This window comes from Macaca thibetana, chromosome 14 (genome assembly GCF_024542745.1).
Source record: "Macaca thibetana thibetana isolate TM-01 chromosome 14, ASM2454274v1, whole genome shotgun sequence".
Classification (NCBI taxonomy): Eukaryota; Metazoa; Chordata; class Mammalia; order Primates; family Cercopithecidae; genus Macaca; species Macaca thibetana.
The window spans coordinates 96494350-96517204 of NC_065591.1; the positions used below are offsets into that span (position 1 = coordinate 96494350).

Sequence of the window (22855 nt, forward strand, 5' to 3'; positions counted from 1 at the left end):
ATGGACAATGGGAAAAATAATTAAGCCAAAAGTTATTGTTTTGGCAAAGACTAACGTGGTAGATATGAAAATGTTTATTTTCATATGAAAAGTGTGAATTCCCTTCAAAGGTTTTTCTTTTCAGCTGTCAGAAGCATGGTGAGTAGAAAGCATCCAGCTGTCAGCTCCTTCAAAGTCAGCCTCAGCGGTATAGAGAGCTGTTTGCTTTAGAGCATGGCTTTCCAAGGGAATCTCATATCTGATAGAAGCAGACATATAAAATCTGTCAAATTTCAAGCTGATATGGGTTAACTCTTGGGAAATTATTGCTACAGTGCTGCCTGCCATGTTAGCAAAGGTCTTGGCAGGCAAGCATCATACTGTGGATTTCTAATAAACTATAATCCAAATTGGAACTGGGAATGGTTCAAGCAAGCAGGTAAGAAGGTGGATTGTTTTTGAAGCTGGGTTTTGAATTTGAATCATTCTCCAACTGTCTGGTAGTAAGGATCCCAGCACTGAAGAGAGGTGGAGTACAAATGGGCCTGGCATGAGATGGTGGTCCAGTCATTAACCCTATCACTGGTAGTGAATTAAGAGGGTGTATTAATGTAAGGGAATATGCTGATTAATCCTATGTATTAGGTGTTTGAGATGAATGGAAGAAATGCTATATAGATGACATGCTTGCTTGGCTATAGTTAAATGCCATTGATGTTCCACAGAAAAGTTATGAGGAGCTGAGGAGAGTACTGGACAATTTAAAGTCAGGTGTGAAAGCTTCTTCTTCAGTGACAGGTAGAGAAACCCTAGGACAAAGCTGTAGACTTAATATATAGAGAGATCAACTTCAAAGACAATTAAATGCTCATCAAGACTCTTCTCTCATGTTCAGGTAAGGGCTCCAGTAGGAAAATCCTAGAATGCTGGCATATTAGATGGAGAGGCCTGGGTGTATGCCATGAATCTTTCTGACGTCTCAAAGCCCTACTGAGTCTATACAAATGACATTCCCATTAACAGCTAGAATGCTCTAATACTCACTTCTTGTGTTGGTTAATAATTCAGAGGCTCTTTCCTGTAAGGCATCATGTGTGCCCCTCAGGATCTGCTCTCACCTGCCATCATGCCCACTGCTGCTATAACTATGTTAAGTTGTAGCATAACTTAGCTGGTTTTATAGTCAAAAGGAGCCACATAAAATAGACATCATATACCAGCAAGTCCCGGGGGAGCATCAATGGGGCTGGATTCTGAGGGTGCTTAATCAAGGAGAAACAGTATAAAATAGGATAGGTAAGAGTTTATTGACTTGTAAATACTCTCCTATGATGTAGAATTTAACATCCAGGCAATGATCCCAGGATATGGGGCAAATTTACTAGTAAAATGCCGACTAAAGGCATGTAAAAAGCAGTGGACTATGCTGAATGAAGTTAAAGGGCCAAAAACTGGAGAAGTAGAAAAGGGAAAGGAATAAAAATGCTCTTGGAAGTGGACATGCAGGAAGTAGATATAGCATGTGTAGTGAGCAGGTCTATCAGATGAGTATGCTTCATGGAAAGGCCCAGAGGGTGTATTATTTATCAGGGCTATGAGGAATAACCTGGTGAGATAGGCACCAGCAACACTAAAACTTTTAGCATTGTCTTTACTCTGTGAACTATGGCTGTTAGTTGGATAAACTAAAATGTGCCTTTCTGATAGCAGTAGGGTTAATAGGAGCCACCTACACGTCAAAAAAAAAAAAAAAAAAAAATAGACGATAGGTGGTAGAATTAACTACTAAATATAATAGGCTACAATTATCTTATTATACAGCAAGTTATAGTTGAAGTCAAGAGATCTGAACAACAGAGGATTATGAATTAGTAGATATTTATATAGTTATGGAACATGGCATCCCAATAACAAGACAGATAGGTGGGCAACAAGGATATTACTCAGCTTGTACCAGCAAAAGAAATCAAGGATGAATGACAGGAGGTTGAGGGTAGTCACCTCAATAAAAAAAAATACCTTCATCAATTCTCTAACCTGAGTCTGTTTCCTGTTTTCAAATCATTTGACCAAAAAGAAAATTACATCCTCCCAAGAGAAAGGAAGCTGCAATAACACAGCAAGTCTATTCCATAGTGACTCTCTCATTCCTTCCCTGAGGGGATCCATAGCTAGTTATTCGAGTTAAACAATAAACTTGGAAAAAGGCATTATTCAAATATTTTTAGGACTACTGGACACAGGTCTTAATTGACATTCATTCCTGGAGACCCAAAGAATAATAACCATGGTCCCCTAGATGAGAGCTGGGTCATATGGGGCCACTAAGGTGTTCGATACATGTATGGGTGGATCAATATTTGTAAAAGTACCTGGTCTACATTAAAAATAAGAATTAACAAGGGCTAGTTAAATCTGTTAGCTGAATGCTGCCAAGAAGCATTGTTGAGCAAGATATCAGAGTAATATTTGTTTTAGGAATATAGGATTGGCTTGACTTTTGCAGACATTATTTGCTTTCATAATTAATTTTTAACCTAGGCTAACATTAAAATTAGTTATTATTCCCAAGGGCATAATGAATGCCAGTAAACAATGTCAAGGACAATTTTCTCAGAGCAGAAAATAAAGTAATACTGCAGTTGATTATTCATATGCAGATACTAGCGAGTTAGCTGCCAGACAATGGTGATCAATAATAAAAAGAAATGTTGAGTTCTTCTGTTCTGTGCAGATGACAGCTGCCTATAAGCTGTTGCCAAATCAGCACTCATAGAACATGGATACAGCCCCAGTCTAATTTCTAAGACTGGAGATTGGAAAAGTGACCACCTGCCCCTCTGCAATGCAGTGGAATTTTTCAGGACAGGTAAATTTGTCTAAAGCCGTAAACTGTCACAATATTGAGATTGATTTATAAATTTCTCAAATAGTCATATATTAGAAATGAATAATTTTAATATTATTCTTATGTGACCCTGTCATGTCATAGTCCAGTATAGTTGGTCTAGAGATGCTCTGGAATTATAAACAAATCCAGAGTCAGGTAGCATCCAAAGCTCTCAGGCATTTTAAATTTTACTGCACAATCCTACTCTAACTGCTGTTGCCAGAAAGGGTCCCCATAGGGTTTGATTTAATGTAATACTGATAGCCACAATGCTCTAAAGGCTGATCACAGAGGGAAAATCCAGGAAGTAGCCTAGTTCAAGTAGGTCTCCTTAATTCAGCCAGATTTTGTGTAAAGTTGGACATTATAAATGGTTCTTTGGGACATTTTCTCTTTTAGTTCTGAAATGTTTTTCTTTTGTTCCAGAAAATCAGATCAGATGCTCATTTAAAGAGCTTTGTTATAAATACGCAATCTTTAGAGATTTCAGGGAAAACGAGTTCATTCTTTTAATATACTTTTGTGGGTAAATTTTGGAGAGCAATGAAAATAATTTCATTCTCAAAGTGTACTGAAAATTTATACAATAACATATTTTGATCTGGGGAAGAAAAATAATTTCAATTAAAATTATAAAAATAATACAATTTGAGCACTGAAAAATAGTTTCTTGTTAATGAATATTTAAAGACCATAATATTCCTTGAAATATTTTTATTTATAAGTTAACCCAAAGGGATATTTTAGTTATAATAATATTAGACTTGCTCAAAAATTAATTTAAATATCAAAGTACATTTTATTAAAGTACTTGTAAATTAATCAATATACCTATGAGTAAGTAATCAGACAATTTTCATCTCAAACTGAAAACCTCAGAATTTACCTCTGCTAGCTTCTATTACCTTCTAGCATTCTCTAGGCAGTAGTGATCATGCTTTGAGATATGGTAACTGTCCTCTCCCCACAATTTCATTGAAGAAAATTCTAAGACTGTTCTGATTCACTAAGAAATCAATTCCCTCTCTCTGTCTCTTCTACTTCAAACTGTGGTCAAATCACTGTGTTAAAATTCTAGATTCACACTTTGGAGGCCGAGGTGGACAGATCACTTAAGCTCAGGAGTTCGAGACCAGTCCAGTCAACATGGTGAAACCCTGTCTCTACTAAAAATAAAAAAAATTAGCCAAGTATGGTCACTCACACCTGTAATCCCAGCTACTGAGGAGGCTGAGGTAGGAGAATCTCTAGAACCCGGAAGGCAGAGATTGCAGTGAGCCAAGATTGTGCTGCTGCACTCCAGCCTGGGTGACAGAGTGAGACTTCATCTCAGGAAAAAAAAAAATCCAGATTCACTTTGTTAAGCAAAGTTTATTGGGGGCCATTGTTTTGGACTAGCCTCCTACATGAGGCTCCAGTAAACCATGAAGGAGTCATCTGTGCTAAGGGCCACATGGTCAAACTAAACTTTCGAAAGAGCCAGTTTTCAGAAAAAAAAAGAAAAAAAGCAAAAACATAAAAACAAACAAGATACTAGCAAACTGGGAAACTGGAGAAGGTTGATAAGGAAGACTTCTCTGGTTTATTTTTTTTTTGTTTTGTTTTTGTTTTGTGTGTGTGTGTTTTTTGGGTTTTTTTTTTTTGAGACAGAGTTTTGCTGTTGTTGCCCAGGCTGGCGTACAATGGCGCCATCTCAGTTCGCCACAACCTCCATCTCCTGGGTTCAAGCAATGCTCCTGCCTCAGCCTCCTGAGTAGCCGGGATTACAGACACGCACACCACACCGAGCTAATTTTTTGTATTTTTAGGAAAGACAGGATTTCACCATGTTAGTCAGGCTGGTCTCGAACTCCCGACCTCAGGTGATCCACCCGCCTCGGCCTCCAAAATTACTAGGATTACAGACATGAGCCACCATGCCCAGCCTAAGACTTCTCTGTTTTAATCCTATAAAGTAGTTTTGAAATGACCAATCTTTTTGTTTTGTTTTGTTTTCTATGTTTTCTTTCTTTGGTTCTATCCTGCCCATAAAGCCAACCTCTTTTGCTTAACTCATCAGAACATTCATTCTGCTTTATACAATGAAAGTTTGCCAATTCTAGAATTGCAATAAAATCCAACTTGAAATTTAATCTAAATTTATTGTAATTTTCTCTTTTAACAATTCCTAGGGAAACTCTGCGATTATGAGAGCTAGAGACTATTTTAGAGGTGACCTAATCTAATAATTTCCAATTGTTTGATTTCTCAAAGTTTGTCTTTTTTTTTTTTTTTTTTTTTTTTTTTTGAGATAGGGCCTCGCTCTATGACCTAGCATTGAGTTCAGTGGTGCAATATTGGCTCACTGCAGCCTTGAACCCCAGAGCTTAAGCAATCCTCCCACCTTGGTCTCCCTAGTAGCTGAGACCGCTTGTGTATGTCGCCATATGTGGATAATTTTTATTTTTTGTAGAGACGAAGTCTCACTATGTTCCCCAGGCTGGTGTTGAACTCCTGAGTTCAATTAATCCTCCCGCTTTGGCCTCCCCGAAGTGCTAGGATTACAGGTGTGAGTCACTGTGACTGGTCTCAAGGTTTGTGTTTAAAAAATAAAAAATAAAATCTTTACAAGCAATGAGGAACTACATGATCTTGCCTTCAAAACCTCCTATGACTCATCCTCAAATAGATTTTCTAGGAAGCCCTCAAATAGATTTTCTAGGAAGCCACCCAGACAGCTAGAATTCATGACACTTTATGTTAAAATATATAAAAACAAGTTCACAAATGTTGGATTCATTGACTTTTCAGAATTCACTAAACTCTCAGGTATTATGGCTTTTTTTAAAAAAAAGAACCAGAACTTGTGAGTACTTCAGTAGACTTCATTTATTTTCAAATGGTTCCTTCAGTTGGACAACAATGTGAGTAAACCACCCCTTTTCTCCCCAGTGAACCACTGCTGCTAAGACTCTCACTGTTGAAGTTTTGTACTTGTTTACTATTTAACCCACACCACGCAGTTCTCTTCCTCATTATAATGTGATTATTTCACAGTGGTGTCATGTTTCCATAGTGATGCAAGATTGAGTCTGCACAGCAGTGTCATAAGTAGAACATTCTACCGTCTTTACATCAAGTTAAATATGAGTATAAATGGGGATTGCCACAATTCTGAAAGTGAGTAAGGCACCTGATTCTGTCTTTAATGCAATCCTATCACTTAACGTGTTCTTACGTATTAAAGAATATGTGGCCAGTAGAGAGAAGCATAGGATAAATGTCATGGTACCTGCAATTTTTTTTTTATTCAAATTTACTTTCATTAATGAAAAATTTTTACATCCACTTACCACATTTATAAAACGTTTCACATATATTGCCCATCTTCTTTAGAAGAAAGTCATTAAATCTCTAAACTAAATCAGATCTTCCTATCATATGCTAATAACATATCCTATAATTTTCCTTCTTAGCAATTATCATATTTTATAATTACATAATGGTGTGATTGCTTGATGAATGCCTGTCTTCTATATTAGACTCTAAATTGCAGTATAGCAATTATTAGTTTTCGTGAGCATCATGACTATCCTTAGCACCTACAGTGCTTGGCACACAGCAAATAATAGGCATTTGTAGAATAATTATATTTAAAAATAAATTATTTTCTTATATGAGCACCTGCGAGTTGATAACAAAACTCTTCACAAAAAGTCACAGCAAGGCTTCAGAGTTCTCAGCACAACCTTCCAGAGTCACTGCCAATTAAAATGGTCAGACATATTAAAACTTGTTTTTCGTTCTTGACCTTACTACTTATCTAGAATACCATTTCTTAAAATTCCTTCCTGATAATAGTCACCTTCAGGGCTTATTAGAACAAACATATTTTCAGGATCCTCCCCTAGAGATTCTGATTCAGTGAATTTGAGATGAGACCCAGGGATCTTTTAACAAGCATCCTAGGTAATTTGTATTATCAGTAGAATTGGAAAACACTGATATAGTCATGCTTAACAAATTTGTCTGAACATAAGATTCAATTAAAAGAAAAAAATACCTAACCATACCCAGGACTTCTAAATTAGAATGTATAGAGGAATTGGGAATCTGGATGTTTAACAAACACCATGTGATTCTGTTGATTAAATGTGAGAGGCTTAACTATCTGTTACTTAACTGTATGTAACTTCTGTTTCGTGAGCTTAGATATAGCTTTTTTTAAAAGAGTAGGACAAAGTTAAATTTTTGAAATAAGAAAAAATATGTTTTGCATGAATATGATAAGTTGAACACATGCATTATCTCAATCTTTATCCTTTAGTCCAATTAAAATATTATAAAATTGATTTTAAAACTCACAAGGGTAAGAACAACAAGGGAAAACATGGCAGTTGAATCCAGAAATCACAACTTTAAATGTACATGAATAGTAAGAATGATTTGGGTTTCAGCTTTCACACCTTTGCTAAGTGCTTGTGGGAGAAAACCACAAGAATCAAGTTAACTGGGTCCACAGATTCCCAATGAGTCTCATTAATTGGAGGCTCAAGTACATGATTTTCTATGCACTGAATATGGGAAAGAAGTGTAGAACCGTAAACAAACAAACAACAAACCAGCACCACCAATATCACCACCACCACCACCAACAACAACAAACCAGGAGGAAGAGTTTCAAATGCGTCTATGAAATAGCTGTACCTTCAAAACTTCTGGCTCACTGCCCCTTCCCATTCTAACGGAAGGCAGCAGATTTTACTGCCAGGAGAGTTTAGAAAACCAAATGCAGTGGAATGCAATAGAGAAAACAAAACAGGTAAACTAAACAGAAATTTACAGGCAAGAATGAAAGAAAAAAAAGCAGAAATAATTAAGGTCAGTCATCTCATCAATGAGCCACTGCACTAGCTCTGAAATCCCACCTTTTAGATTTCTTGTACAATCAAAATCACTAAATGTCTTTGATGCTTAGTCTGCTATTTTCTTTCTTTTATGAACTCCCAGAAACACTCTCTACCAGGCTTTTAGTACCCTATGCAGGTAAGTAAATGGCTGTTATCTTTATAAATCAGATTGATAGAAAGTACAGAGATAATGTCAAGTGGATATTTCTTTAAAAAAGAAAAATAAATATATGAAAACAACTGTAACCTACACCCACTGACTATACCAAATAGTCAACACACTAGTGAAAGAATCTGTCAACCACACATGCAAGAAGAAACAGACTATCTGAATGGGCCTATGTTCATTAAAGAAATTGAATCAACAATTAATAACCTTCCAAGATACCAGCCCATATATATTCATTGGCGAATTCTACCAAACACTGAAGGAAGAAACAATACCAATTCTCTACAAACTTTTTGAGAAGATAAAAGCATAAGGAATACTTTTGACTTTCATTCTATGAGGACAGCATCACCCTAAAACCTAAATTAGACAGTGACATTACAAGACAAGGAAACTACAGGTCAATATCGCTCATAAACATAGATGCAAAAATACTCAAAAAAATGTTAGCAAATTGAATTTTTTTAAGTACAAAAAGGATAATATACATGACCAGAGGAATTTACCCCAAGTGTGCAAGGCTGGTTCAACAGTCAAAAATCAATTAATGTTATCCATTACAATAAGATAAAGAATTTAAATCTCATGATCATATTAATATATGCTGAAAAAGCATTTGATGAAATTCAATACTCATTCATGATAAAAAAAAAAACCTCAGTAAACTTAGAGAGAAACTTCCTCAAATTGATAAGAATAGCTGCAAAAAAAATCTATAGCTAACATACTTAATAGTGCAAAGCTAGATTTTCCACAAGATGAGGAACAAGGCAGGATATCTCCTGTCATGATTACTTTTCAAAATCATATTGGAAGTTGTAGCTAATGCAATAAGACCAAAAAAAAAAAAAAAAAAAAAAAAAAGGCGATGGGAGGGGGTAGAGGGGTGCAGGGCACGATAGCTCATTCCTGTAATCCCAGCACTTTGAGAGGCTGAGGCAGGCAGATTGCTTGAGTCCAGGAGTTTGAGACTAGCCTGGGCAACGTGATGAAATCCCATCTCTACAAAAAAGCACAAAAACTTGCCAGGCATGGTGGTATGTGCCTGTAGTTCCAGCTACTTGGGAAGCTGAGGCAAGAGGATCACTCGAGCCCGGGAGGTCAAGGCTGCAGTGAGCTGCAATCACATCACTACCACCTGAGTGACCAAGCAAGACCCTGTCTTAAAAAAAAAATACACACACACAGCAACAACAACAACAAAAAAAGAAAAAAAAATGCTATACTGATTGGTAAGGAATAAATAAAACTTTTTGTTCACAGATGATATGATTCGATATGATTGTTTATGTAGAATATCTTGAAATTCTTGAAAGTCAATTCTTGAAAGACTCGACAAGAAGAAACACCTTCTAAAACTAATAAGAAATGATAGCAAGGTTGTAAGATATAAGATACAAGATTAATACACAAAAAGCCAATTCACATTCCTTTATGCCAGCAATGAACAAGTAGAATTTGAAATTAAAAACACAATGCCATTTCCACTGGCACCCACAAAAGGAAATACTTATGCATAAATCTGACAAAATATGTACGATATCTGTATCAGAAAAACTGTGCTGAGGTATAGCAAACAGTATAACAAAACAAATGGAGAGATATTCCATATTCATGAATAGCACCCACAAAAGGAGATACTTATGCATAAATCTGACAAAATATGTACTATATCTACATCAGAAAAACTGTGTTTAGGTATAGAAAACAGTATAATGAAACAAATGGAGAGATTCTCCATATTCATGAATAGCAAGACAATATTATCAAGATGTCAGTTCTCAATTTGATTTATTGATTGAATGCACTCCCAATTAAAATCTTAGATAGTTGTTCTGTTGATATCAACAAACTTATTCTAAAATTTGTATAAAGCAAAAGACTCACAATAGCCAGCACAATATTGAAGAAGAACAAAGTTGGAGGACTGATACTACCCAACTTCAGGGCTTACTATAAAGCTATATTAATCAAGACTGTGTGGTACTGATGAAGGGATAGACAAATAGATAAATGGAATACAACAGAGAACCCATAAATAGACCCACATAAGTATAGTCAACTGATCTTTGACAAAAGAGCAAAGTCAATACAAAGGAGAAAACATAGTCTTTTCAACAAGTGGCACTGGAACAACTGGACATTCACATGCAAAAAATGAATCTGGACATAGACCTCACACTCTTCACAAAAACTAACTGAAAATGGACACAAACCTAAAGGTAAAACATAAAGCTATAAAACCACTAGAAGATAACAGAAAGAAAATCTAGATTACCTTGGGTTTGGCTATAATTTCTTTAGATATAACACCAAAGCCATGATAATTGAAAGAAGGTATTAATAAGCTGAACTTTATTATAACTAAAATTTTCTGGTCTGTGAAAGACACCGTTAAGAGAATAAAAAGACAAGACTGGGGCAGAATAGTTGCAAAAGACACATCTGATAAGATTTTTATCCAAAATATACAAATAACTTAAAAACGATATTAACGGATACTTCACCAAAGAAGATACACAAATGGCAAATAAGCACATGAAAAGATACTCCAGGAGTCCTGGCATGTGGCTTATACCTATAATCACAGCATTTTGGGAAGCTGGGGTGGGTGGACTACTGAAGGCCAGGAGTTCAAGACTAGACTGGGCAACAAAGCAAGACCCTGTCTCTACCAATAAATAAATAGATAAGCCAGACATCAAGTGGCATGTGCTTGTAGTTCCAGCTGCTTGAAAGGTTGAGGTAGGAGGATGACTTGAAACCAGGAGTTAGAGGCTGCAGTGAGTTACCAGTGCACTCCAGCCTGGGTGACCGGGTGAGACCCTATATCAAAAAAAAAAAAAAAAAAAAAAAAGAAAAGATACTTCACATCCACATCATACGTCATCAGGGAAATGCAAATTAAAATGCTAGGGAGATACCATTACTTACCTGTTAAAGTGGCCAAAATTTGGAACACTGTGAATACCAAATACAGATGGTTTCCTACTTACAATGTTTCGACTTAAGATTTATTTTTTTTTCACTTTATGATGTTGTGAAAGTGATACACATTCAGTACGTTCCTCAATTTATGATGGGATCATGTCTGGACAAATCCATGGTAAGTTGAAAGTACTCTCAGTCAAAAACACACATTCGACTTATATTTTCAACTTACCATAGGTTTGTCCAGACATAGCCCTATCGTAAGTCAAGGAGCATCCCCACGGATCAGAGAAACAGGAACTCTTCATTCATTGCTGGTGGGAATGCAAAATGGTACTGCCTCTTTGGGAGACAGTTTGACAGTCTCTTACAAATCTAAACATATTGTTACCATGTGAACCAGCACTTGTGTTCCTTGGTATTTACCTGAAGAAAATGAAAACATACATCCATTGAAAAACCTGCACATAGATTCGTATGGCAGTTTTATCCATAATTTCCTGAAACTGGAATCAATCAAGACATCAGTAGGTTAATAAACCGTGTTACATCTAGACAATGGAATAGTCAGTGCTGAAAAGGAATGAGCTATCAATCCATAAAAAGGCATGGAGAAAAATCAAATGAATATTACTAAGTGAAAAAAGCTAAGCTTAAAAGGTTACATATTGTATGATTCCAACTATATAACATTCTAGAAAAGGCAAAACTATGGAGACGGTAAAATGATTAGTGTTTTCCGGGGTGAGGAAGAAGGAAGGGATGAATAATCAAAGCAGACAGGATTTTTTTAGGGTGGTGAAAATTCTCTCTATGATGCTATAATGATGGATGCATATTATTATACATTTGTCCAAACACATGGAAACAGTATAACAACTAATGTCCAGAATCTACAAAGAACTCAGACAAATAGGCGAGAAGAAAACAAACAATCCTATCAAAATGCATATGGAAAAATGCTCAACATCAGTATCAGGAAATGCAAATTCAAAACCACAATGCGATACCACCTCACTTCGGCAAGAATGACCATAATAAAAAAATCAAAAATAATCAATGTTGTCATGGATGCAGTGAGGAGGGATCACTTTTACACAGTTGATGGAAGTGTAAACTAGTACAACTACTATGGAAAACAGTGTGGAGATTCCTTAAAGAACTAAAAATAGATCTACCATTGATCCAGCAATCACACGACTAGGTATCTACTCAGAAAAAAAGAGGTAATTTTACACAAAAAAAGATACTTACACATGCACATTTATAGCAGCACAATTTGCAATTGCAAAAACAGGGAACCAGTCCAAATGCACATCAAAGAGTGGATAAATAAAATGTTGTATGTATGTATGTGTGTATATATATACCATGGGATACTACTGAACCATAAAAAGGAACAAAATAATGGCACTCACAGCAACCTGGATGGAATTGTAGGCTATTATTCTAAGTGAAGTAACTCAGGAATGGAAAACCAAACATCAAATGTTCTCACTCATATGTGGGAGCTAAGCTATGAGGAAGCAAAGGCATAAGAATGATACATTGGGCTTTGGGGACTCAGGTGAAAGGGTGGGGCGTGGCCAGGAATAAGACTATACATTGAGTACAGTGTACACCATTCGGGTGATGGGTGCACCAAAATCTCAGAAATCATGGCTAAAGTACTTATTCATGTAACCAAACACCACCTGTTCCTCAAAAACCTATTGAAATAAAAAAATAAAAAAATGTAATAAAAACACAAGGTAGAACATGGCATGTAGATTAGTAGTGACATAAGAGATACGACTTTCATATTGTGTGGAAATTAGACACAGCTTTGTGAGAGAAAAAATAGTGATCTACTTTTCTTTCTTAGCACCTTAAAACTTCTGTCTCCAAAGGCTTCAACAAGCAACTTTCTCTTTCTCATAAGAAAGTACAGGGATGTTATTCTAGATGAGTTCTCTGAGAATTGTTTTCCTTTCCTTAGACAAAAAAGAACTTTCAAACAGGGCTAGAACACACAAAGCATGGCTACATTAGTTCAGTACCTCTCAGGTTGGCATATGCATATCTAAAAACTAAGACTCGTGGGTGGAAACAAATGGCCTATGTTCTTCTCAGGGTAGAGCACATACCTACAACCATGTAATATATTTTACATAACACGGGAATCCTCATAAGGATATGAAAACCAAAATAAACAGTTAAACTTGGGTATGAAATTGACTCTTGAACAAGTTTGAATTGTGCAGATCCACTTAGACATGGAAATTTTTTCAACCAATGTATTAAAAAACTTTTTAGAGATTTGCAAGAATTTGGAAAACTCCCAGATGAACTGCATAGTCTAGAAATGTCAAAACAAAAGAAAAGCTAAACTACCATCAGAGAATACTATAAACACCTCTATGCAAATAAACTGGAAAATCTAGAAGAAATGGATAATTTCCTGGACACTTACACTCTTCCAAGACTAAACCAGGAAGAAGTTGAATCCCTGAATAGACCAATAGCAGGCTCTGAAATTGAGGCAACAATTAATAGCCTACCAACCAAAAAAAGTCCAGGACCAGATGGATTCACAGCTGAATTCTACCAGACGTACAAGGAGGAGTTGGTACCATTCCTTCTGAAACTATTCCAATCAATAGAAAAAGAGGGAATCCTCCCTAACTCATTTTATGAGGCCAACATCATCCTGATACCAAAGCCTGGCAGAGACACAACAAAAAAAGAGAATTTTAGACCAATATCCCTGATGAACATCGATGCAAAAATCCTCAATAAAATACTGGCAAACCGGATTCAGCAACACATCAAAAAGCTTATCCACCATGATCAAGTGGGCTTCATCCCTGGGATGCAAGGCTGGTTCAACATTCGCAAATCAATAAACATAATCCAGCATATAAACAGAACCAAAGACAAGAACCACATGATTATCTCAATAGATGCAGAAAAGGCTTTTGACAAAATTCAACAGCCCTTCATGCTAAAAACGCTCAATAAATTCGGTATTGATGGAACGTACCTCAAAATAATAAGAGCTATTTATGACAAACCCACAGCCAATATCATACTGAATGGGCAAAAACTGGAAAAATTCCCTTTGAAAACTGGCACAAGACAGGGATGCCCTCTCTCACCACTCCTATTCAACATAGTGTTGGAAGTTCTGGCTAGGGCAATCAGGCAAGAGAAAGAAATCAAGGGTATTCAGTTAGGAAAAGAAGAAGTCAAATTGTCCCTGTTTGCAGATGACATGATTGTATATTTAGAAAACCCCATTGTCTCAGCCCAAAATCTCCTTAAGCTGATAAGCAACTTCAGCAAAGTCTCAGGATACAAAATTAATGTGCAAAAATCACAAGCATTCTTATACACCAGTAACAGACAAACTGAGAGCCAAATCAGGAATGAACTTCCATTCACAATTGCTTCAAAGAGAATCAAATACCTAGGAATCCAACTTACAAGGGATGTAAAGGACCTCTTCAAGGAGAACTACAAACCACTGCTCAGTGAAATCAAAGAGGACACAAACAAATGGAAGAACATACCATGCTCATGGATAGGAAGAATCAATATCGTGAAAATGGCCATACTGCCCAAGGTAATTTATAGATTCAATGCCATCCCCATCAAGCTACCAATGAGTTTCTTCACAGAATTGGAAAAAACTGCTTTAAAGTTCATATGGAACCAAAAAAGAGCCCGCATCTCCAAGACAATCCTAATTCAAGAGAACAAAGCTGGAGGCATCACGCTACCTGACTTCAAACTATACTACAAGGCTACAGTAACCAAAACAGCATGGTACTGGTACCAAAACAGAGATATAGACCAATGGAACAGAACAGAGTCCTCAGAAATAATACCACACGTCTACAGCCATGTGATCTTTGACAAACCTGAGAGAAACAAGAAATGGGGAAAGGATTCCCTATTTAGTAAATGGTGCTGGGAAAATTGGCTAGCCATAAGTAGAAAGCTGAAACTGGATCCTTTCCTTACTCCTTATACGAAAATTAATTCAAGATGGATTAGAGACTTAAATGTTAGACCTAATACCATAAAAATCCTAGAGAAAAACCTAGGTAGTACCATTCAGGACATAGGCATGGGCAAAGATTTCATGTCTAAAACACCAAAAGCAACGGCAGCAAAAGCCAAAATTGACAAATGGGATCTCATTAAACTAAAGAGCTTCTGCACAGCAAAAGACACTACCATCAGAGTGAACAGGCAACCTACAGAATGGGAGAAAATTTTTGCAATCTACTCATCTGACAAAGGGCTAATATCCAGAACCTACAAAGAACTCAAACAAATTTACAAGAAAAAAACAAACAACCCCATCAAAAAGTGGGCAAAGGATATGAACAGACATTTCTCAAAAGAAGACATTCATACAGCCAACAGACACATGAAAAAATGCTCATCATCACTGGCCATCAGAGAGATGCAAATCAAAATCACAATGAGATACCATCTCACACCAGTTAGAATGGCAATCATTAAAAAGTCAGGAAACAACAGGTGCTGGAGAGGATGTGGAGAAATAGGAACACTTTTACACTGTTGGTGGGATTGTAAACTAGTTCAACCATTATGGAAAACAGTATGGCGATTCCTCAAGGATCTAGAACTAGATGTACCATATGACCCAGCCATCCCATTACTGGGTATATACCCAAAGGATTATGAATTATGCTGCTATAAAGACACATGCACACGTATGTTTATTGCAGCACTATTCACAATAGCAAAGACTTGGAATCAACCCAAATGTCCATCAGTGACAGATTGGATTAAGAAAATGTGGCACATATACACCATGGAATACTATGCAGCCATAAAAAAGGATGAGTTTGAGTCCTTTGTAGGGACTTGGATGCAGCTGGAATCCATCATTCTTAGCAAACTATCACAAGAACAGAAAACCAAACACCGCATGTTCTCACTCATAGGTGGGAACTGAACAATGAGATCACTCGGACTCAGGAAGGGGAACATCACACACCGGGGCCTATCATGGGGAGGGGGGGGGGGGGGGGGAGGGATTGCACTGGGAGTTATACCTGATGTAAATGACGAGTTGATGGGTGCAGCACAGCAACATGGCACAAGTATACATATGTAACAAACCTGCACGTTATGCACATGTACCCTACAACTTAAAGTATAATAATAATAAATAAATTTAAAAAAAAAAAAAAGAAAAGCTATGTCAAAAATGAAAAAAATCATACGTAGATACTAGTATATTTCATCAATTCTCACAAAATGTACACAAATCTATTGCAAAAAGTAAAACTTACCAAAACTTATGCTCACACTTACAGACCATATGTAGCACAGCTGTATGTAGTAGAGAGAAATGTAAACAAACATAAAAATGTGATATTAAATTATAACTGCATAAATTATGTGTAGTACATATTGTACTACTGCAATATTTTTGCAGTCAACTCCTCTTATTAATAAGTGTTGCATGTATCTGCTTAAAATGCTAGGTGAGGTGAATCATCTTCCAGTGAGCAGTTGATCTCTCCAGTAAATTGCATATTGCAGTACAAAGTGATGTTTTGCAGTTCTCGTGTATTTTTCATCTTGTTTAGTGCAATACCTTGAATCTTTAATAACGGAACCACGCAAAGTGCCACTAGCGCTACTAGTGCTGCTGGAGGTGCCCCTAAGAAGTGGAGAAAAGTCATAGAATTTTAAGCAAAAGTTGAATTGCTTGACATGTGCTCTAGATAGAGGTCTGCAGCTGCCTTTGTTCATCATTTCAGACAGACGATTCATCTTGTAAACACATGAGGTAAACTCACAGCATAAGCAAATACAGTACTATAAATGTATTTTCTTATGATTTTCTTAACAATATTTTGTGTTTTCTAGCTTACTGGATTGTAAAAATACATTGTATTATACATTAACACACAAAATACATGTTCATCAACTATCTGTATTATCGACAAGGCTTCTTCTGGTCAACAGTAGGCTATTAGTAGTTAAGTTGGGGGGAGTCAAAGGTTATATGCTGTTTTCCTATTGTGTAGCGAGTTAGTGCTCGTAGCACCCCCATGTTGTTCAAGGGTCAACTGTATTTTATACTAGGTTTGATGAAAAGTGGATATACTGGACAAAGGGGGTGTGATCTAATAATAATAAACTGGGGGAAACTTAGTAAGATGTGTTTATTCAGATACTTCTCTGTGACTGTTCATCTTCAGAGAGAAAGAGGTTTCTTTCCTCAAGGTACAGGGAGAGCAGCTCTCACATGAAGGTCTCATGACCTGTTTAAGAGAAGAAGGTGAGGGTTGGGTAAGTTCAGAGTCACATGTCTGCTTCTGTGCTTTTCTTCAATATGTCAAGGTGCCGTATTTGAGACAGTGTTTCCTGAATCTCATTATAAGTCCTTTTGCATATCATTAGTTCATTCATTTTTCTTTCTGAGCAGTAATTCATTATGCTGAAATTTGTTTACACATTCATCTATTGATGGAAATTTGGGTTGTTTCCAGGTATTGTGGATTACATATAATGTTGCTATGAACAACCTTGTCTATGGACATGTTTTTGCTTATCTTCTATAAATACCTGTGAATGAAATAAATGGCTTCATATCTTTCACAACACTTGGTGGGGTCAGTTTTGTTTTATTGTAAACATTCTACTAGATGTGTAGAGATATCTCATTCTAAATTTAGTTTCAGTTTCCCTAATGATTAATAATTTCAGCATACTTGTATGTGTTTAGTTGGCATTCATATCATTTTTAAAGAGTCAGTTCAAAATTTTGCCCTTAATTTAATACGTTTTTTGTTTGTTTCTTATTTTGAAAGTTCTTTATATATTCAACATACAAATCATTTACTAACGATGTGAATTGCAAATATTTCCTTCTGGTCTGTGGCTTTCCTTTTCATTCTCTTAGCAGTGTCTTTTGATCAACAAACATACTTAATTTTGATGACATATAATTTATTAATCTTTTTCTCACATATATGTGTGGCTTTAGTGACTTTATATAAGAAATCTTTGCCTAATTCAAGATAACTGTTATCTTCTAGGAATTTTAATAGTTTTAAGTTTTTTGTACATGATGCAAGGTATAAAGTTCTTTTATTTTTTTGCATGTGAATATTCAATTGATCCAGCATCATTTTTATAAAAGACTATTCTATCTTCACTGAATTGTCTTTGTACTTTTGTTGAAAATCAATTTCTGGATTCTTCAATCTGTTCCATTTATCTATTTGTCTATCTTGATGCCAATATCATACTTTCTTGATTAATGCAGCTTTTATAGTATGCATTGAAGTCAGCTTGTGTAAGTCATTCAACTGTGTTCTTTTTCAAAGTTATTTGAGCTATTCTAAGTTCTCTGAATTTCCATATGAATATTAGAATTACATTGCCAACCTCTATAAAACAAACTGCTGGGATTTGACTGAAATCAGATTGAATATGGATCAATTTGTGAATTGCTATTTTAACAATATTGAGTCTTCTCATCTATAAATACGGACTGCTTCCCTATTTATTTTTATCTCATTTAATTTCTCTCATTAATGCTTTATATTGTTTACATTTTTCATTACATTTATCAGTAGGCATTTTTATGTATATTATTACAAATACTATTCACATTGTTTATGGTTAGTATATAGAAATAGAATTTATTTATTGTATATAAAGTTTGCACCTTGCAAACTTGCAAAGCTCACTTATTATTTCTAATAGTTATTTTGTAGATGTCAGTTGATTTTCTACGTAGATGATCATATCTGGAAATAAAATGTTTGATTGTTTCCCGGCTGGGTGCAGTGACTCAAGCCTGTAATCCCAACACTTTGGGAGCTCGAGGTGGGCAGATCATTGGAAGTCAAGAGTTCAAGACCAGCCTGTTAAACATGGTGAAACCCCATCTCTACTAAAAATACAAAAATTTGCAGCATGTGATAGTACATGCCTGTAATCCCAGCTACTCAGGATGCTGAGGCAGGAGAATTGCTTGAACTCGGAGGCGGGGGTTGCAGTGAGCCCAGATCGCACCACTGCACTCTAGCCTGGGTGACAGAGTTACACTTTGTCTTAACAAAAAAAAAAAAATAAATCAAAACCACAATGAGATACCATCTCACACCAGTTAGAATGGTGATCATTAAAAAGTCAGGAAACAACAGATGCTGGAGAGGATGTGGAGAAATAGGAACACTTTTACACTGTTGGTGTGAGTGTAAATTAGTTCAACCATTGTGGAAGACAGTGTTGCAATTCCTCAAGGATCTAGAACCAGAAATATCATTTGACCCAGCAATCCTATTACTGGGATATACCCAAAGGATTATAAATCATTCTACTATAAAGACAAATGCACACATATGTTTATTGCCGGACTCTTCACTATAGCAAGGACTCGCAACCAACCCAAATGCCTATCAATGATAGACTGGATAAAGAAAATGTGGCACATAGATACCATGGAATACTACACAGCCATAAAATAGGATGAGTCCATGTCCTCTGCAGGGACATGGATGAAGCTGGAAACCATCATTTTCAGCAAACTATCACAGGAACAGAAAACCAAACACCACATGTTCTCACCCATAAGTGAGAGTTGAACAATGAGAACACATGGGCACAGAGAGGGGAACATCATACACCAGGGCCTGTCTGTGGGTGGGGGGCTAGGGGAAGGATAGCATTAGGAGAAATACCTAATGTAGATGACTGTTGATGGGTGCAGCAAACCACCATAACATGGTATACCTGTGTAACAAACCTTCACGTTCTGTACATCTATCCCAGAACGTAAATTATAATAATAATAATAAATTACTTGTTTTCCAATCTGAATGTATTTTATTTATTTTTCTTACCTTAGTGCACTAACTAGATCCTCCTGTACAATGTTGAAAAAAGGGAATGAAATTTTCTTGTTCCTTACCTTAGGAGAAAAGCATTTAATCCTTAACACAAATATGATATTATATGTAGGTTTTTGTAGATTTTCTTTATCAAGTTCCTGTCTTTTTCTCATGTGCCGAGAGTTTTTTCAGAAATAGATGTTCAATCTGATTGTCTTAGTTTTTTCCTGCATCTACTTAGATTACTGTATGTTTTTTCTTTTTAATCTGTTAACATGGTAAATTATATTGATAAATTTCAAATGTGAAACCACTTTTGCGTTTTCTGGGTTAATACATATTTGGTAATGACGCGTTATGCTTTTTACATATTTTTGGATTCTGTGTTTTTTTACATTTAGTTAGGAATTATTATATCTTATGTTCATGCAAAATATCGATCTCTGATTTTATTTTATTTTATTTATTTTTGAGACGAAGTTTCACTCTTGTCGCCCAGGCTGGAGTGCAATGGTGCGATCTCGGCTCACTGCAACCTCCGCCTCCTGGGTTCAAGTGATTCTTCCGTCTCAGCCTCTGGAGTAGCTGGGATTAAAAGCGCGTGCCACCACGCCTGGCTAATTTTTGTATTTTTAGTGGAGATGAGATTTCACCATGTTGGCCAAGATGTTCTTGATCTCCTGACCTTGTGATCCGCCCGCCTCGGCCTCCCAAAGTGCTGGGATTACAGGCGTGAGCCACTGTGTCCAGCTGGTTTTCTTTTCTTATAATGCTTTTTTTGTTTGTTTGTTTTGGTGTCAGAGTAATGCTAGCATCATTAACTGATTAGGAAAGTATTCCATACTTTTCAATTTTTGGAAGAGTTTGTATAGAATTAGCGTAACTTTTTCTATCAGTTATTGAGAGCGGGATATTGAAACCTTCAACTGTTTTTTGGATATGTCTCTTTCTCTTTGCAGCTTTATCTATTTTTGTTTCATGTAGTTTGAAGCTCTGTTACTACTTGCATAAATACTTGGCAATATTATATCCTCTTGATGAATTGACCCTTCTGGATGGTGAAGAAAAATAAAATATTCTTGGCTTAACCTGAGCTCCAAGAATTGTTCCCTTTGGTCCTTCCAGAGGTTCATTCTTCAGTTTTGAGTAGACTTCACCCACACATGTGCAGATCAGTTCTCTCCTGAAATACTTGAGAAAGACCCGATAGATATTGCCAGAGTTTTCTCCCTGTGCAGCTGTCACCTCTCTCATGCTCTGTGAACCCTAGCTGCTTTTGTCTGGGAACTCTCAGCTGTCTCCTCAACTCTACAAGAATGCGAGACTCTGCCTGTGTTTCTTCTGGCTCACCTAGGTCTAGGAGATTTAACCAATTATTTAATCTTTCATCTAAAACAAAACATACTAATTTGTACAAATACCTTTAATTCTGTGTGAAATTATTCTTATATTATTTATTTATAATATATGTTATATCTTTTATATTATAATGTTATTATATAATATATAAGGACAGAAAAAATTAAAAGAAAGAATAACAGAAGAAACATATGGATAACACTTGAATTAATTCACCATTCCAGTGTCAGGAAAACAGTTTTTGCGAACATTTAAAAAATCTATTTATCCTGACAATTTGATGTCTTGTGATGATTTTACGAGAAGAATCAAATATAAATAATCATGTTGTAAAAGATTGATATACGTGCATCTGCTTTAAATGGAACAAAGCTAAAGAACATTTTGTTCTTGTTACTGCTTCTCAATAAGTTTGGTAGTTCAGTTTAACTCAGATAAGCTTCCCAAATGTCTAGCACCTTGTTCAAGCTCATACCAAAGATGTTCAAATGCCTTGGCACCCTCCTATTATTCCTTCTCTCTCTCCTCATAACCTTTTATCTTCTCATTTTCCATTTAACCATTCCTGGACCTCACTCTCATCTTGCAACATCTAATAAGCCTTTACTAAGGACTGAATATGTGAGGGCCAGATTTCTGAACTGGGCTTTTCTCTCTGTAGATTTTTTCGATAAAGTTTTCACAATGCCCTAGTTTCACTGAGTCAGTAAAACTCCCAGATGTTTCCATTCTTAATGTATCTCTCTTTGTATCCCTCACCTCTGTCATAATTTTAGAGACCCTCTTGACATTTAAAAAATTTGGAAACAACAGTTTCTTATTTCTGTCTAAGAAGACTTCAAAATAAGGTATTTCTGTAAAGATTTGGATGGACACATACAGACATTTATTCCAAATTAAATCAATGGTCTTCTTCAAATTGAGTTTCAAGCTGTAAACTTCAAAGGATAAGTTCTGCTTGACTAACTGTAACACCAAACCAATTCTTTTATAAAAACAATTAAATTTTCATGTACATAAAATTTCATATCCTGAAAGAATAGAAATAAGTTCTATATTCACAATAAGTTTTCTATGTATAGTCCTCAATCACAGTGCCTATGAACCACCATCCTGGGAGATAAACTTTTCTTGAGATCTTAAAGCAAATGAAGACAAGTAACCAGCGTGGCACAAATGCTTCTCTGCTACTATGTGGATTGTTTTATAGACACTGATTATATATTAAAATACTAATTTTATCCATTTATGCTCATCAAAAAAGAAATATATGGTCCACATACTTAAATTTAACTTCTGTCTTAGAGGCAATGAACTAAGTACAATCACAAGCAATAGACAAACATCATAACTTTAATTTTTGGCTGTAAAAATGGAACAAAAACAGTAATTGTATTCATCATCACTTGATCAAGTCTGGAAAATGTTACTCTTATTCTAGGAAGAATGCAGGCAAGCTCTAAAGAGTTGATGTGGCAAGAAAGACACTGATATTTTTTCTGGGAAAAAAAATACCTTGGCTCTGAACAAAAAAGAATCTTGCTGAAAATATATACTTAGGAGCCTAGTTCTCCTATTGTTAGAGCTCTTTTAGGACATTTTATGATATTTTTCTACAAGCACAGGACTGGGGCTATTTAGCTTGGTTTCTATTATGCCTTTCTTGGCATCATGTAGGATAACTAGCACATCTTATAGGACACCAGTGAAAGACAAAATAGAGAACACAAAAATCATATGGCATTCTTCAAACTGTTTTATGTGA

General features: G+C 36.0%; 1 long non-coding RNA gene across 1 annotated transcript; it reads right to left on the reverse strand.

Moving 5' to 3' along the window:
• Nucleotides 1-10391: 10391 nt before the first annotated feature.
• Nucleotides 10392-12967, reverse strand: LOC126936266 (uncharacterized). Its single transcript, XR_007719415.1, has 3 exons — nucleotides 12710-12967; nucleotides 11091-11284; nucleotides 10392-10753 (listed from the first exon to the last, which is right to left on the reverse strand). It is a non-coding gene; the product is annotated as an uncharacterized LOC126936266 (long non-coding RNA).
• Nucleotides 12968-22855: the final 9888 nt, after the last annotated feature.